Source organism: Oncorhynchus nerka, linkage group LG22, assembly GCF_034236695.1.
Source record: "Oncorhynchus nerka isolate Pitt River linkage group LG22, Oner_Uvic_2.0, whole genome shotgun sequence".
Classification (NCBI taxonomy): domain Eukaryota; kingdom Metazoa; phylum Chordata; class Actinopteri; order Salmoniformes; family Salmonidae; genus Oncorhynchus; species Oncorhynchus nerka.
The window spans coordinates 74718729-74735750 of NC_088417.1; the positions used below are offsets into that span (position 1 = coordinate 74718729).

The 17022-nt window shown below is 41.1% G+C and overlaps 1 non-coding gene across 1 annotated transcript; it reads left to right on the plus strand.

Moving 5' to 3' along the window:
• The first annotated feature begins 16657 nt into the window (after positions 1–16657).
• On the plus strand, positions 16658–16710 carry LOC115106057 (U7 small nuclear RNA). Its single transcript, XR_003859974.1, has one exon. It is a non-coding gene; the product is annotated as a U7 small nuclear RNA (small nuclear RNA).
• The last annotated feature ends 312 nt before the right edge of the window (positions 16711–17022 follow it).

The window sequence follows — 17022 nt, forward strand, 5'->3', positions numbered from 1 at the left end:
CCCACTGTATGTATTTAATTTAAAACCACTTGAAAAACAGGGTGTTGAAACTTTTTGTGAAGTTATGTTCCATCGACTGGTCCATGACATCCAGGGGCCATTTGTTTGTTTAGCTGTGTTATGGCTACACACTATTTTATTTTTTTCAGAGACAGAGACACACACACACACCTCTCCTCCACTCCTCTCTGTACCTCAGATCTCCAAGCGCCCTGCCCTCTCTCTCTTTATTGCCGTGTCTGAAGTTCTCCAACTACGTATAGGCTTTATAAGTAGTCCCTGTGTCTGTCTGCAATTGTGCCAAAAATACATGCTCTTGCTGTTATCTTACAGATTACAGGTTACACATTCATTTTCTTATTTTTACACGCACGTACACACACACACCTCTTTCAATTATTTTTTTATTTTTTTAACATTTTTACAACACACATACCTGTCATGTTCTTTCCTGTACTTGAATACTTATTACATTATAATGTTTTCATAGTCAGTTGTTTCATTTGTTTATTAATATTTCATTTAGACTTAATCTGCGTATTTCTTCCCTATACCTTTGCAGATCTAAGACAAGATGAAAGTAAAAACACATTCTCTTCCTAATTCGTTTCTTTTCCACCTGTATTTTGTCAGGCCAGTGAACATGGTGGTAAACTGTACTATTTGTATGGACCCTTGGTTACCCTTTCCCTTTGTTATCATACTAACTGTATGTCGTATAACTTTAATTAGTGCTACTGCTCACCTGATGTACCATGCCAGGTGTGTATAATACTGATGTTAATGGGAGAGGGAAGGGGTTAAGGTATGGTCTTTACTCCCAAATTTCACTTAAATTTAACTTCCAAATGAAGAGAGACAACGATACATAAAATAATCTGGGGAAAAAAATTATATTTTATGGACAATGGTGGATGGTTCTTAAAATAACCTTGGTGTTAGGAGGCTCTTAAAAGAGCTGTTTCACTCCACGCTGCTGACATGGGACTTCACCTGCTGGCGATGAGAAGAAAGTGGTCAGCTTCTCCCTCAACTGGAGTGCCTGTCTGGGGGCGTTGTTGGCACCTGCCCTGGTGACATCAGGTAGGTGACCATTTGGCATGCCCATCTCCACCCGGAGCGGCTCCTGGAATGACCTCCGCAGGTAGTTATGGAGAACACATGTGGCCTTCACGCAGGCATCGACATTTGAGGGGCTGAGACCAAGCACTCTCTGATACATTCTCCACCGGGCTGCCAGAATCCCAAAGGCACATTCAACAACTAACCTTGCCCTGGACAGTCATTTGTTAAAGATCCTTACAGGCTTTGGCAATGGCAGCTGGCGTCTAGCGTAGGGCCTCATGAGGTTGGGTCTTAAAGGGAAGGCCTCGTCGCTGATGAAGACGTGGGGAACAGGTCCCAAGTCTTCAGCCCCAGGGAGTGATGCAGGTGGTGGAATCTCCAGAGTGCCATCCTGAAGTGCCTGGAAGAAGGCAGAGTCCCAGAAGGTCCCTAAGCACCAACATCGACAACACGGAAACAGTAGATGGCATCCACTACAGCCAAGAGTACAAATTAATATGTACCCTTGTAGTTGGAGAATTGTGAACCCGAGCACAGTGGAGCCTGGATTACTATATGTTTCCCGTCAATTTCCATCTCTCCAGGAACTCGGCAACAATGGCCCTCTAGTCTTCCTCCTTGGGGACTGGCATGTATTCACCAACCAGACAGTCCAAAATGGCTTGTGCCACAGAGGGGACAATGCCTACCACCGTGGACCATCGAACTCGGAAGCTGAATCCGATGGTCCTGTAGGTGTCCCCTGTCACCAAGAATCTGAAATATAATTCAAAATAATGATCAATGTTGTGTGTAACTTCAATTCCACCCACATATTATATCTACTCAGATAGCTACCTCATTACTGTTTATTATGTTCTACTAATTATATTGTAATACTCATCAACCATCATTAACAATTCCTTGAAACAGTACAATTCAGTCTATGACTATATCAATTTTTCTAAGAGTGTATGTGAGTCCAATAAGAATGTAATGAATGACTGTAACTGTCTTGAATAACAATGGGTCCTGGAGAAGACTAGCCTACCTTCATCAGGGCAGAAGGCACCTCAACTTTCTTTTCATTTGGTAACATTGCATAATTAAAAGAGGATTATAAACCAACTTTGGGAAAAGTTATAGTCCTAATGAAAATTCTGTAAAAGTACATCTGATGTCAAATAGGGACTATTAACTACAGAGCCCTTTAGCTAGCTAGGTTGCACATAAAACAATGTATCAAATATCAGTCAATTATGGTATCAAAGGCTTTAAAAATGTACTAGAATTTAGCTTACCGGAGACAAATCGCCAGGCGTTCAACTGGGCTGATGGACTCCAGGTAGTTGATATCCATCCTGGCGATCCTGGCTCCAACCATCTGGAGCAGGTGATCGAACTGGCTTCAGTCCAGACAAAAGTAACTTCGGAATTCCTCTCCAAACAGTCAAAGGTCTTGAATGAGACGGTGGAACTCCCCTGCCTGCTTTCGGGACTCTAACCATCTCTGGACCCACACAGACCAGTGCTTTCGGGGGGGCTGGTCCCGGCCCAACAGCGCGATCAAGACCACCTTCCTCAACGTTGGTCTCATTGTTGAGAGAGCCTACTCTGCTATCTTGACTATTTATTATTGCATTTTGCGAAATTATATTATAGGCTCTCACAATTCATTTGTGGATGTCTTCGAATAAATAATATACTTGGTAAATAAATGAATACATTTTTTAAAATAAATTCTCCAGTCAAACTGTTTTTATTATGTTATCCCACATTTTTTTTACTGGATATGTGTGCAACAAAAATTCAACATTCACATTTAGCTACTTTCTGAATGTACTTCTGGTTTATCAAAACGCAATGACGCAGTCGGTGTGTTCGAAGCGTAAAGCATTACAAAGGAAAGAAATCCCACAAATTAACTTTGAACAAGGCAAACCTGTTAATTGAAATGCATTCCAGGTGACTACCTCATAAAGCTGGTTGAGGGAATGCCAAGAGTGTCCAAACCTGTCATCAATGCAAAGGATGGCTACTTTGAAGAATCTACATTTTTTTTATTTGTTTCACACTTTTTTGCTTTCTACATGATTCCATATGTGTTATTTCATAGTTTTGATGTATTTACTATTATTCTACAATGTAGGAAATAGTAAAAATAAAGAAAAACCCTTGAATGAGTAGGTGTGTCCAAACTTTTGACTGGTACTGCATGTTTAAAAAATACTGACATTGACCAAAATTTGCAAAAATTGGGAGATTTGATTAACCATTGTCAAGTCCTAGGTGATGGAGATCAGATACACCCCCTTCCCTTGAAACACACTCACACTGTTCCCCCGTGGTGACCATTTCCCCAAGCATCTCTGTGCCACCATGGTCAAAATAATATGCCCCCTGTTGTCCGAGTGTGACCCCCTCCCCATTGGTTACTGCAGCCAGTGTAACCAGCACAGCCACTGCCAGAGTGGGGGTACCCCACCGGAATCACCACCAGCTAGGTACAAGGTTGTCAAGGTTCTCATTAGTAGCTTTGATAATTTCCTTGTATATTATGCTCTCCCATCAGGGGGCTCTGGCTTTGTAGGACCAACCCTGCCAGGCAGGCTTAAAATCTTGAGGGCTCTGTGCTGCTCCAGTAGGTCGTTGTCCACATTCCTTTTTCTGTTTTGGCTGCATATAGGCAACTTACAGTAAGCCCATAAAACAGATAAGGACTTCTCTTTAGTGTATGGGTCGCTCAGGTGGGTGTCTAGGGTATAGGGTTGGGGACAGGACAATAAACAAATAAATACATCAGATGCCGTCTTATCCATTTCTAAAATAGTTAAATAATTATTTTACAACATTCCCTATCTTGAATGCTATAGAGTAGTTGTAGTTTATTTAACAATTGTTTAATTTGATTGCTTTTCTACTTTAAAAAATAAATATTATTTCAATCCCTACTATGGCTAGCAATATACAGTTTATCGTCTACGAGAGATACATGCTGCCCTTTTAATCTATTCTCCTTGAAGATTGGGTACAGAACTTTGAGCCGAGTTGTTAGAAGGTAAGGGGTTAATTTACGTAGAAGATCATAGAAAGTCCCAGGTCAAGGTGTCTATAATACTGTAATAAGCTCACATAGTTGCTGTCACAAATTCCACACAGTTGTCATTGACTAGTTGGATATTCATTTCCCACTAAGCAAACCATTTCTGTTTTTACAGCATTCATATCAATTCATTTTTATCATGTTTTTGCTCTGGCAGACTTTTTTTGTTGTCAATAAAACTAATGAATGCAACTGTTTATGTCAAATTGTCTTAAAAATAAAATGGTTAAACACTTCATTGTGAGCCTAAATATAAGGGCTGGACATGCAGATAAATAAAAGTCAGATAAATGAAACTACAATTGTTGCTGGTGTCTCGAGACTACTAGGGTTAAAGATCAAGCCACCAAAACATGCTAACCTCTCACTATTACCAGTAACAAGGGAGGTTAGCATTTTTGGGGGGTATGATATTTATGCCTCTAACTTTCTAACTCGTCATTATTCACAATTCATTCATGAATATCCGTAATCATAGTAGCATCCACATTAATGAAGTGTTCAGAAACATATTATATTCTTATTTACAATAAAAGTGACCCTAAAATGGAACCACACAGTATTTACCATTAATTTCTATTGGCACCACATAATCTAAAACACAACCCAAACTGCAAATGCATGAAAGAACTGTGTAGTCACAAGCTTGACGTAGTCATGGCATGCTAGGAATATGGGACCAAATACTAAACGTCTTAGTAAATTTATACACTATAAGTGAATTTGTCCTAATAGTTATGACATCATTAAATGGGGGGACTACATACATAAAGTGCTTTCATTTATAAACGGTAAAATAGATATTCTCAAAATACCCTCAAATAAAAGGTTACATTCTGTACATTTGACCTTAAACACAAAATTCTGGAGTATAGAGCCAAATTCAAAGTTTTAACTTCACTGTCCAAGTAAATACATAGGGGAGTGTATTTTGTTATATTCTATTTTACATAAATTGAATATAGTGAATGTTCTGCCATTGCTTTGGGCATCGTACTTTCTCCTTAGAATTAATTAACATCTCAATAAATGTGCTTTGGTGGTAGTGCAGGAATACCTTTTAAAACCCCTGCTGCTATGAAACAATTCAATCCTAAAGAATGAGAGCGCATCTTACCTTTAACAACGAGATCCAGGTAATACGCTATATACCACATGAAGATAAAAGGAAGAAAGAAAAAAGTGTTTGAGATTAGATTACTGAGCCTCAAAGATATATGCTAGCACCAGGGCACATGAAGAGATAATTACAGCCTATTAATGTGCCAGGAGCTAAGCTTTATGGTTTGATTCACACATCCACAGAGACACAGAGCCCATCTCCAATTCCCCATCTCTAAAGGCAAGAAGAAGGATTTCAAAGGAGTGTTTTCTTGCATTTCTGAAGTTTTCTGGTTCTTTCACAAAATGTGCTTTTCAGTCACTTGGCAAAACCCAATTCCATTAGTCCCAGATGACAAACTGCAGTGTTCTATCAAGGTGTATCCACATTAATTGAGTGCGTTCGAACTTGGTGAGCAAATTATTCAGTTGCAAGAGAAAGAAAAATGCCTCCACTCTAGGGAGGAGGGCATGGCTGATGGAAAATTTGCCTGGCGGCAACCAACCATTGTGACTCTGATATTTCATTCTCAAATAACGGCAATGAAGTGGATAAATTGTATAACTGACAGGCAGGGCACTGACATCACTTGAACCCCAGCCAGTGGCTCTAAGACACATGGTAACATGTGACCCTCCCTCTTAAGGTTTGGTACCAGTGTTTCATCTGTTCTCTTCTAGCAGACTGAGTGAAGGACCAGGCAAGAAGGACTCATGGGTTCCATCTGACAACTGCAAGTCTATATTATACAGCAGATGGATGATTGGCTGAGAATGGTCTGCTAAACTGCTACTGTATTTAACATGTGTGGTGATATGCACGCACATGGATTACATTTTCGTTGATTTGTATCTGCAAAAATCAGTGGTTCACACACCTTTCATTAGTACAAAAAAAACAACATTAGTAAAGCGTGGCCCAGATTAAGACATTACGACCTCGGGACTATAACGTTCTCTCTGACATTTTTGTCAAACATTTGTTAGTCACATATAATTGATCTTCAGATGGTTCTTCATATGTCTGCGAAGTACATTTTGGATGAAGAAAACTAGAAAGTTCTATCTGCATAAACCCATTTGAACTTAGTGCTATAAGGCTCTTCTTGCAATCCAATCACAAGACAAAACAAATACAGACGGAATGTCAATCTGGACTCAGCCATAAGGTTCTATCTGCGATGGCACCCCCTAAAAAAAAAGATTTACAAATGTCTCAGGATTTTGATATTCTGCACTTTAGGTACCGTTACGGTGTGGACCTTAATGGGTTATGCAAGAAGAATTCACTACAAAACTGTTCTGAGATTTTGATTCTCAATATCTCAGAACTATGCTTTACATATAGAACCTTATAGTCCCAATGCCACAACATGTTAAAACCTAGGTACAGTAAATCAGCCCCTATGCCCCTAAACAGAACAATAGCTACTAGAGTCACGTTACATGCTCTCTGTATTAACCTCCTGTGGTAGTGTCAGTCCGAGGGGGGCGGGGGCGAGACTCACCGATGCTGCAGTGTTCTCCCTCCCAGCCGGGGTGGCACTCACACTGTCCGTTCTTACACTGGCCATGTTCCTGGCAGCGAGGGTGGCAGGCCTGCAGGTCACAGCCTGGCCCCTCCCAGCCCTCCTCACACTGGCACTTCCCTCCCACACACACACTGTGGGCACTGCAGGGCACCGGACACACCTCTGCACACGGACAGAGAGAGAGACCGGCAGGGGTCTTACTGCACTTGGCAACAGACAGTACACCTCTACATCGGCCAGATGGACATGTCAAAGGTCAGCTGCATCATTGCTCCCAAAATACACGTGATCATTTCCTACGAATTAATTCAGGATCCTAGACTCATTTCTGCACTCATCTTGTCTTGCTAGTTCATCTAATATAACTAAAAAATGAATATTTTAAAAAGGAATATAATGAAAATCATTACCATTTTTATTCTAATGGTATCTCTACTCTACATACTCATGATTTGAAACTTTAATTTTGAATAGGAATTGGAAAATGTTTGTTATAATACAGAACAGGCAATACTTTCTATGTAGAGTGCTGCAGGTGCTGTTATAATACATTCAATGCTTAAAGTTTTAGAGGTTTAATGGTATTCAATGAATAATTTCAGCAGAATATGGAGAGTACTGTCCATCCTATCAGCAAGTAGCCAATCAGCAGGGAGAAGAAAGAGCTGCTGGCGCAGAAAGGCCACTTATCCCCACACATGGAAAAGGCATTCCCATTTAAATATACATCATATTTAATCATGCCATAACAACTCAATTTGCATTTTATTAATCTCGATTTTTCTACCATTAAGCATATGACATTTAATCCATCTTCTCTATGCATCTGCTTGCAATAGAATTCAACATGTTTTCCATCTAAAACTATTTAATAATAACGGTTGAATGTTGGCATTATCTTCAATGCCTTTATATTTCTGTTTTAAAAACCAAATACTGCACATTGATAGATATAATTCACTGTCTTACAGTGAGGTTACAGTATGTCTACTCCATAGTAATGAAATTGTCAGTGCAGTCACACACAGTCAACATTACAAGTAATTCTACATACACTTGAGTGAACATAAAATCAATTTTCACTTTTGGATAGAAAACCTGAACTTTGCTTTGGAAGGCTGGAAAAAAAGTGTGGGTTGAGTGAATGCCCAATTCTTTCATGGTTACGGAAACCGAGGCACCACAATGCTCCAAGATTCAATTCATTGGAAAGTGAAATAGCCTCCACATGAGCTGTTTTCCCCTTTGGCCATCACTGAAAACACAATTGATAGGAAAAATAATGAAGAATGAGGGATTACTTTGCCTTTTGAGGAATGTCTTAATATGCAGCCCACCTCTCAGGTTTTTCACCCAACTTTAATAAAGGCTTGGCATGTAGCACTACTTGACTCAAGGAAGAGAACCATTAATAATATGAAGATGAGGAAAAATGTATATGACAGGCACCCTATATTCAAAAGGATGGATGCTTCCATAATATCGTTGGCACGGTTTCCATCCCTCTCCATAAGCGGGGACACCAGCAGTAGGGTGTGTGTTAGTGTGTTGTTGTGTTGTGTGGCAGCTATAGCAGCAGGCAGCTAATCTGTAAACCTGGCCCTGGGCTACTGAAGAATCTGATCTCCTTTGTGATCTGCCTGCTACATGAGATCTACATCTGTATCACTGGCTGAACAAAACAAAAACAACAACTTTCAGACAAAGATGACAAACTATACAAACGAATATCCAGCATCATCTCCCTTATGGAAAGAAAAATGCATGCATTTCACCTGAACATGTGAAGTATTCCAAAAACACATGTTTTCATGTGATCACATGATCTTATGTGAAATGAATGTGATAACATGAAACTACATATGTGAAACCATGTGATCACGTGAAGTATTCCAAAAACACATGTTTTCATGTGATCACATGATCTTATGTGAAATGAATGTGATAACATGAAACTACATATGTGAAACCATGTGATCACGTGAAGTATTCCAAAAACACATGTTTTCATGTGATCACATGATCTTATGTGAAATGAATGTGATAACATGAAACTACATATGTGAAACCATGTGATCACGTGAAGTATTCCAAAAACACATGTTTTCACATGAAATTTCATGATTTTCTTTGAGGCTCACACAGCTTCTCTGAGACGTTCCTACAACCACTGTGTCAACGCTGTTTACTATCAGTAAGAACCATAGTCATTGGTGGCAACCCTCATTATCAATGTCCTCTGACTCAAACAAATGAATTCAACATTTCAGTAAGAGAGCTGTTTACCACGTATTCAACAAGAGACAGACTGAAATTAAATGCAAAGACATTTTCTACTTTTTCAAGTGTCGCAGTGTACTAACAAGTGAGTGCAGTGAAGATAATTTTAATTTGTTCTGTATAAACAGCCAGAAAGGTGACCTAAATTCAAATACGAAAAGCTGATGAACAGATAACACCAACAGTATGCTAAAAATAACAGATTAAAATTGTACAAATGAGCATATCTCGGGATGAATCCTAACCATGGCATTATTGTTCCCTGGAGGAGGCATATTAAAAAAGGAAGAATTTATAAACTAGCATTAGTATGCATCAATTTCATGACTCCCACCAAAAGATATGCAAGTATTGATAAAGAAACAAGAAGTGGCTTAGATGGTAGCCATGGTGTGTAGTCCAATTTACACACAGCATGTCAGAGAAATGATTGCTCAGTTGTCTGATAGACTGCTGGGTGTGTGAAGTTCTGCTTCTGCTAGGAGCTGGCAGATTACAAGCAGAAAAACACATTGGCCAGGGTCTGTGTCACTCAGTCAAAGGTAAGACCAAAAGTTAGCGTCATGTCCAGAAAACGTAATCTAAATCACAGCCAGACAGAAACCAACAGTAGCGGCTTGACTACATTTAAACCTTTTATGGGAGGTTAAGGATGTGATTCATCTCCAAAGGTTCCCCTCTAAGAGTCTGGGAATGGACTTTCCAACTCTGTTCACAAGTCACTACAGCCCTTTCTAAGGATGTGAATTGTTTATGTGCGGTAAGAGTCTGAAAGCACTGTATTCAAGGGTGTGTATCTGTATGTAGGAATAACCACACAGTATATCGATAGAGACATTTGTATATATTCATATATGACTCTGCATGTACGTAAGTTGTGTGTACACTACCATTCAAAAGTTTGGGGTCACTTAGAAATGTTCTTGTTTTTGAAAGAAAAGCACATTCTTTGTCCATTAAAATAACATCAAATTGATTAGAAATACAGTGTAGACATTGTTAATGTTGTAAATTACTATTGTAGCTGGAAACAGATTATTTTTAATGGAATATCTACATAGGCGTACAGAGGCCCATTATCAACAACCATCACTCCTGTGTTCCATCACTCCTGTCCTCTTGCTCAGTTGTGCACCGGGGTCTCCCACTCGTTTCTCTATTCTGGTTAGAGACAGTTTGCGCTGTTCTGTGAAGGGAGTAGTAAACAGCTTTGTACGAGATCTTCAGTTTCTTGGCAATTTCTCGCATGGAATATCCTTAATTTCTCAGAACAAGAATAGACTGACGAGTTTCGGAAGAAAGTTATTTGTTTCTGGCTATTTTGTGCCTGTAATCGAACCCACAAATGCTGATGCTCCAAATACTCAACTAGTCTAAAGAAGGCCAGTTTCATTGCTTCTTTAATCAGGACAACAGTTTTCAGCTGTGCTAACATAATTGTGTTTTCTAATGATCAATTAGCCCTTTAAAATGATAAACTTGGATTAGCTAACACAAAGTGCCATTGGAACACAGGAGTGATGGTTGCTGATAATGGGCCTCAGTACACCTATGGAGAAATTCCATTAAAAATCTGCCGTTTCCAGCTACAATAGTCTTTTACAACATAAACAATGTCTACACTGTATTTCTGATCGATTTGATGTTATTTTAATGGACAAAAAACAAGGACATTTCTAAGTGACCATAAACTTTTGAACAGTAGTGTACGTCATGGTTCTTGTACTCACCGGTGGAGCAGTCGGAGCCTGTCCAGCTGGAATCACAGGTACAGGTGCCAGAATCTGGCAGGTAGTTCCCATGGCCTGAACACTGCTCCTGGCACGCTGGCAGGGGACTCTCACAGTCTGGGCCTCCCCACCCCGGAGAACAAAGGCACTCCCCCTTCACACAAACACCATGGCCAGAACACTGAGGGTCCAGGCAGTCCACTGGCCATGCATAAAAAGGGAAGTGAGAGAGAGAGGGGGTAGATGGAGGGAGCGTGATAGAGTGAAAAAGAGAGCAGGAGAGAGAAGCGATAGAGAAAGAGTAAATATTTCACATCCCTCCCTGAACATCTGTATATCGTTTGAATAATTGTTTCTTCTGGATTTCCTTTCTTCTATGAGTAGGCACTGACACGAAACATCCCCATCATTTCCTCTAAGGATAGATTCTGACATAAAATCCTATTCATACCATTCTTCTACGGGTAGGTAGTGACACAAAACATCCCCATCACACCTTTCCTCTATGGGTAGGGACACAAAACATCCCCATCACACCTTTCCTCTATGGGTAGGTAATGACACTAAACATCCCCATCACACCTTTCCTCTATGGGTAGGTAGGGTAGCTAATGACACAAAACATCCCCATAACTCCTTTCCTCTATGGGTAGGTGGGGTAGGTACTGACACAAAACATCCTCATCACACCTTTCCTCTATGGGTAGGTAGGGTAGGTACTGACACAAAACATCCCCATCACATCTTTCCTCTATGGGTAGGTAGGGTAGGTACTGACACAAAACATCCCCATCACACCTTTCCTCTATGGGTAGGTAATGACACTAAACATCCTCATCACACCTTTCCTCTATGGGTAGGTAGGGTAGGTACTGACACAAAACATCCCCATCACATCTTTCCTCTATGGGTAGGTAGGGTAGGTACTGACACAAAACATCCCCATCACACCTTTCCTCTATGGGTAGGGTCACAAAACATCCCCATCACATCTTTCCTCTATGGGTAGGTAGGGTAGGTACTGACACAAAACATCCCCATCACACCTTTCCTCTATGGGTAGTGACACAAAACATCCCCATCACAACTTTCCTCTATGGGTAGGTAGGGTAGGTACTGACACAAAACATCCCCATCACACCTTTCCTCTATGGGTAGGGTCACAAAACATCCCCATCACATCTTTCCTCTATGGGTAGGTAGGGTAGGTACTGACACAAAACATCCCCATCACACCTTTCCTCTATGGGTAGTGACACAAAACATCCCCATCACATCTTTCCTCTATGGGTAGGTAGGGTAGGTACTGACACAAAACATCCCCATCACACCTTTCCTCTATGGGTAGGGTCACAAAACATCCCCATCACATCTTTCCTCTATGGGTAGGTAGGGTAGGTACTGACACAAAACATCCCCATCACACCTTTCCTCTATGGGTAGTGACACAAAACATCCCCATCACAACTTTCCTCGATGGGTAGGTAGGGTAGGTACAGACACAAAACATCCCCATCACACCTTTCCTCTATGGGTAGGGTCAAAAAACATCCCCCTCACACCTTTCCTCTATGGGTAGGGTCACAAAACATCCCTCTCACACCTTTTGTCTTTGGGTAGGGTCACAACATATCCCCCTCACACATTTTGTCTATGGGTAGGGTCTGAAACAAAACATTCCCTCACAACTTTCCTCTATGGGTAGGTAGGGTAGGTACTGCCACAAAACATTCCCGTCACACCTTCCTATATTGGTAGGTACAGACACAAAACAACCCAGTCACAACTTTTCCTCTATGGGTAGGTTCTGAAACAAAACATTGTCATAACACCTTTCCTCAATGGGTATGGAGGGTAGGTACTGACACAAAACATCCCATCACACCTTTCCTCTTTGGGTAGGTTCAGACACAAAACACCTCCGTCACAACTTTCCTCTACTGGTAGGTTCTGAAACAAAAAAGATCCCAGTCACGCCTTTAATCTATGGGTAAGTAATGACACAAAACATCCCCATCACACCTTTCCTCTATGGGTAGGTACTGACACAAAACATTCCCGTCACACCTTTCTTCTATGGTTAGGTAGGGTAGGTTGTTACTCAAAATATCTCCATCCCACCTTTCCTATATGGGTAGGTTGGGTAGGTACTAACACAAGCATCCCCATCAAACTTACTCTATGGGTAGGTACTGACACTAAACATCCCCGTCACACCTTTCCTCTATGGTCAGGTAGGGACACAAAACATCTCCGTCACACCTTTCCTCTATGGGTAGGTTCTGAAACAAAATATCCCCGTCACACCTTTCCTCTATAGGTAGGTAGGGTAGGTTCTGACACAAAACAACCCCATCACAACTTTCCGCTATGGGTAGGTTCTGACACAAAACATCTCCGTAATTCTGAAACAAAATATCCCCGTCACACCTTTCATCTATGGGTAGGTGGATAGATAGTGACACAAAACATCCCCATCATGCCTTTCCTCTACAGGTAGGTCCTGACACAAAACATCCCCATCACACCTTTCCTCTATGGGTAGATTCTGACACAAAACATCCCTGTCACACCTTTCCTTTACGGGTAGGTCCTGACACAAAACATCCCCATCACACCTTTCCTCTATGGGTAGGTACTACACACTGAAGAAGGCTGCAAAGCCGAAACCTCTGTCTGCTATCCCTAATGCAGTGAAAATAAAAAAAAATAAAAAAAATAAAGTAAGCTTTATGTGACATCTTTTTCAGAGCAGACCCATCACACATTTTGTTTGTCTAGGTACTGACACAGAACATCCCCATCACACCTTTCCTCTACGGGTAGGTACAGACACAGAACATCCCCATCACACCTTTCCTCTACGGGTAGGTACAGACACAGAACATCCCCATCACACCTTTCCTCTATGGGTAGGTACTGACACAGAAAATCCCCATCACACCTTTCCTCTACGGGTAGGTCCTGACACAGAACATCCCCATCACACCTTTCCTCTATGGGTAGGTCCTGACACAAAACATCCACATCACACCTTTCCTCTATGGGTAGGTCCTGACACAAAACATCCCCATCACACCTTTCCTCTACGGGTAGGTACAGACACAGAACATCCCCATCACACCTTTCCTCTATGGGTAGGTCCTGACACAAAACATCCCCATCACACCTTTCCTCTATGGGTAGGTCCTGACACAAAACATCCCCATCACACCTTTCCTCTATGGGTAGGTCCTGACACAAAACATCCACATCACACCTTTCCTCTATGGGTAGGTCCTGACACAAAACATCCCCATCACACCTTTCCTCTATGGGTAGGTCCTGACACAAAACATCCCCATCACACCTTTCCTCTATGGGTAGGTACAGACACAGAACATCCCAATCACACCTTTCCTCTATGGGTAGGTCCTGACACAAAACATCCCCATCACACCTTTCCTCTATGGGTAGGTCCTGACACAAAACATCCACATCACACCTTTCCTCTATGGGTAGGTCCTGACACAAAACATCCCCATCACACCTTTCCTCTATGGGTAGGTCCTGACACAAAACATCCCCATCACACCTTTCCTCTATGGGTAAGTCCTGACACAAAACATCCACATCACACCTTTCCTCTATGGGTAGGTCCTGACACAAAACATCCACATCACACCTTTCCTCTATGGGTAGGTCCTGACACAAAACATCCCCATCACACCTTTCCTCTATGGGTAGGTCCTGACACAAAACATCCCCATCACACCTTTCCTCTATGGGTAGGTCTTGACACAAAACATCCCCATCACATCTAGCTGATTTAACACATTGTCTGTGTACTTCTGTGGTGTGTATTCTAACAGTGTCACTGCAACCTTTCGAGAACATCGTGTCCAAGCAGTGAATGGTTTATTACTGAGAACCCATCGCACCGTGAGCAAAACATGTCCATCCACAAAAAATAACATTGAAACCTCTGCAGCTTTCACACATGATTCTCATAAAGACTGAACAACAAACAGCTTCAATCCATGTCTGAAGCTAATTGATCACATTTAGTTGTGATACACTTCAGAACAACCCCACCCACCCAACTAATGCACACTACAAAAAAGAAAAAAGACAAATCTATGCAGTGTTAACCACAGTAATTACCAATGCTTGCAGGCTAGATCCTAGTCACAGGCTCATTGACTCAAGGTTATTCTCTAGCACGGATATCTCAGACAAAGCCAATAATTACCACTGGGTACAACTACCTTAGGACAATCAATTGATTTGGCTGCTTCATGTATAAGCATTCCTCATGACGTGCATGAAAAGCGGGGAGTGGCTATGTGTGTGTGTAGAGGATAATCTATTGGATCAATCTGTTTTTGCACACAAAAACTCTCTCCATAATTAAAATGATGTGAGAGGAGGATACTGGATGTATTGTTGCTGTGGTTAAATAGTAATCAGACAATCTATCAGACAGTTTGGTGTGTGTCTAAAACCCAACAACAAACAGAATACTGGTTTGGTTAGTGGCTAAGAGCCCTGAACTAACAACGAGTGGCTTTTCCGGTAAAAAGAAATGATGTGGCATGCTTCTGTTGTTGCACTCTTGGATAAGGGATGCACCAAACCAGACCCCCTTGGCTAGGCTAAATGCAGCTGTATCCTATGTCTATCCCTATTCCTGTGTAAATAGTGATAATGATTATTATTAGAATAGGACCCTTGCCTTGTTCACAGTTGTTGCCCTTATAGGCAGGGCTGCACATACAGATGCCATTGACACAGGTGCCGTGGTTGGAGCAGGTGGGATCGATGCACTGGTCCTCCTGGATGTCACACTCTGGGCCCTTCCAACCCGGGTGACACTGGCAGTAACCTTTCTCATAATCTCCATTGCCACTGCACAGGACAGGACAGGAGTCTGGAAGAAAAAAGACAGGACAGCAGCCCTTTAGAAATACTGTGGTGGAAAGAAAATACTTTGGTTTGTTATCATTCAAAATCCTTAACTAAAAACTGGTTGTTATCCAAGATGTGAATTGTGAAGCTGTTTGTGTCATTCCAGCCCTAGAAGGTACTAGTCAGCTCTCACCCTGAGACCCCAGTGGCGATCTCCCCATGAGCCATATACCAGTTTTAACCAGGTTTCACCCATCACCAATATCTCCCTAATAAGCATGCAGCTGAAGTCACCTAATCCTCTCCCCTGATGGTAGTGCTTTAAGTACTCTCCCCTCCGCTGGGCGCAGGCCACGCACCCCTACTCAAACCCTCTTCCTGTGAAATCCACCTAATCTTTCAAGCATTTCAATTTTTCTTAAGTGGCACCTGAGTTAAACTCCAGTAGCTGCGGCATGGCGCTGCAGCATCGGTATCTCCCTCCAACACCCCCCTCTATTCCCCAAGGCCCCTCTGTACACCAACCACATGAAAACATAATACAGTTTACTGTAGAATACTACAGTACTTACTATAGAATTCTGTAGTGTACTGTATTATTCCGTAGAATACTATACTACACAATGTAGGAGCCCTCGATCATGTGCAGTACTTACTATACAATGTTGTACAGTATAATACTGTAGAATACTATAGTAAATACTACAGTATTATTCGACCAAATAACACTTCAGTAAACACTACAGTAATGTCCGCAAAAACACCACAGTCCGCAAAAACACTATAGTATATACTACAATATTTCATTTGCATTTACCCTGCTCATTCCCCTCCCCATATCCTAATTTGTGCCACCCATAAGTGAGAAACCTACACGCTAAGTATCGACCAGATATTGTGTTCCCTTCAAGTTATAGAAAAGAGCAGAAGCTCTGAACTATCTGTTCAGAACCCAGTTCTATCTACCTACAGGTTATGGAAAATGTGCTCTTTTATTATTTCTCCAGTAGGTTTCCTCAAGAAGAAAGCCTCCACTTCCATGTTAAAAATTTACAACAAAAACACTATAGTAAATACTACAGTAATGCTTGACAAAATACCACAGTATATTACAGTCTGCAAAACCACTACAGTAAATATATATATACTACAATTTGTAAAAACACTACATTAATTGCTATAGTATAGATTTTATTTTACTACAGTATTTATACTATCGTTAACTGTAAATATCACAGTATATTACAGTAAATATTCCAGAATTCACTTAAAGTCCGCAAAAACACTACAGTGAATAATATAGTATTTATACCATAGTATACTATAGTATTTTTCCATGTGGGAA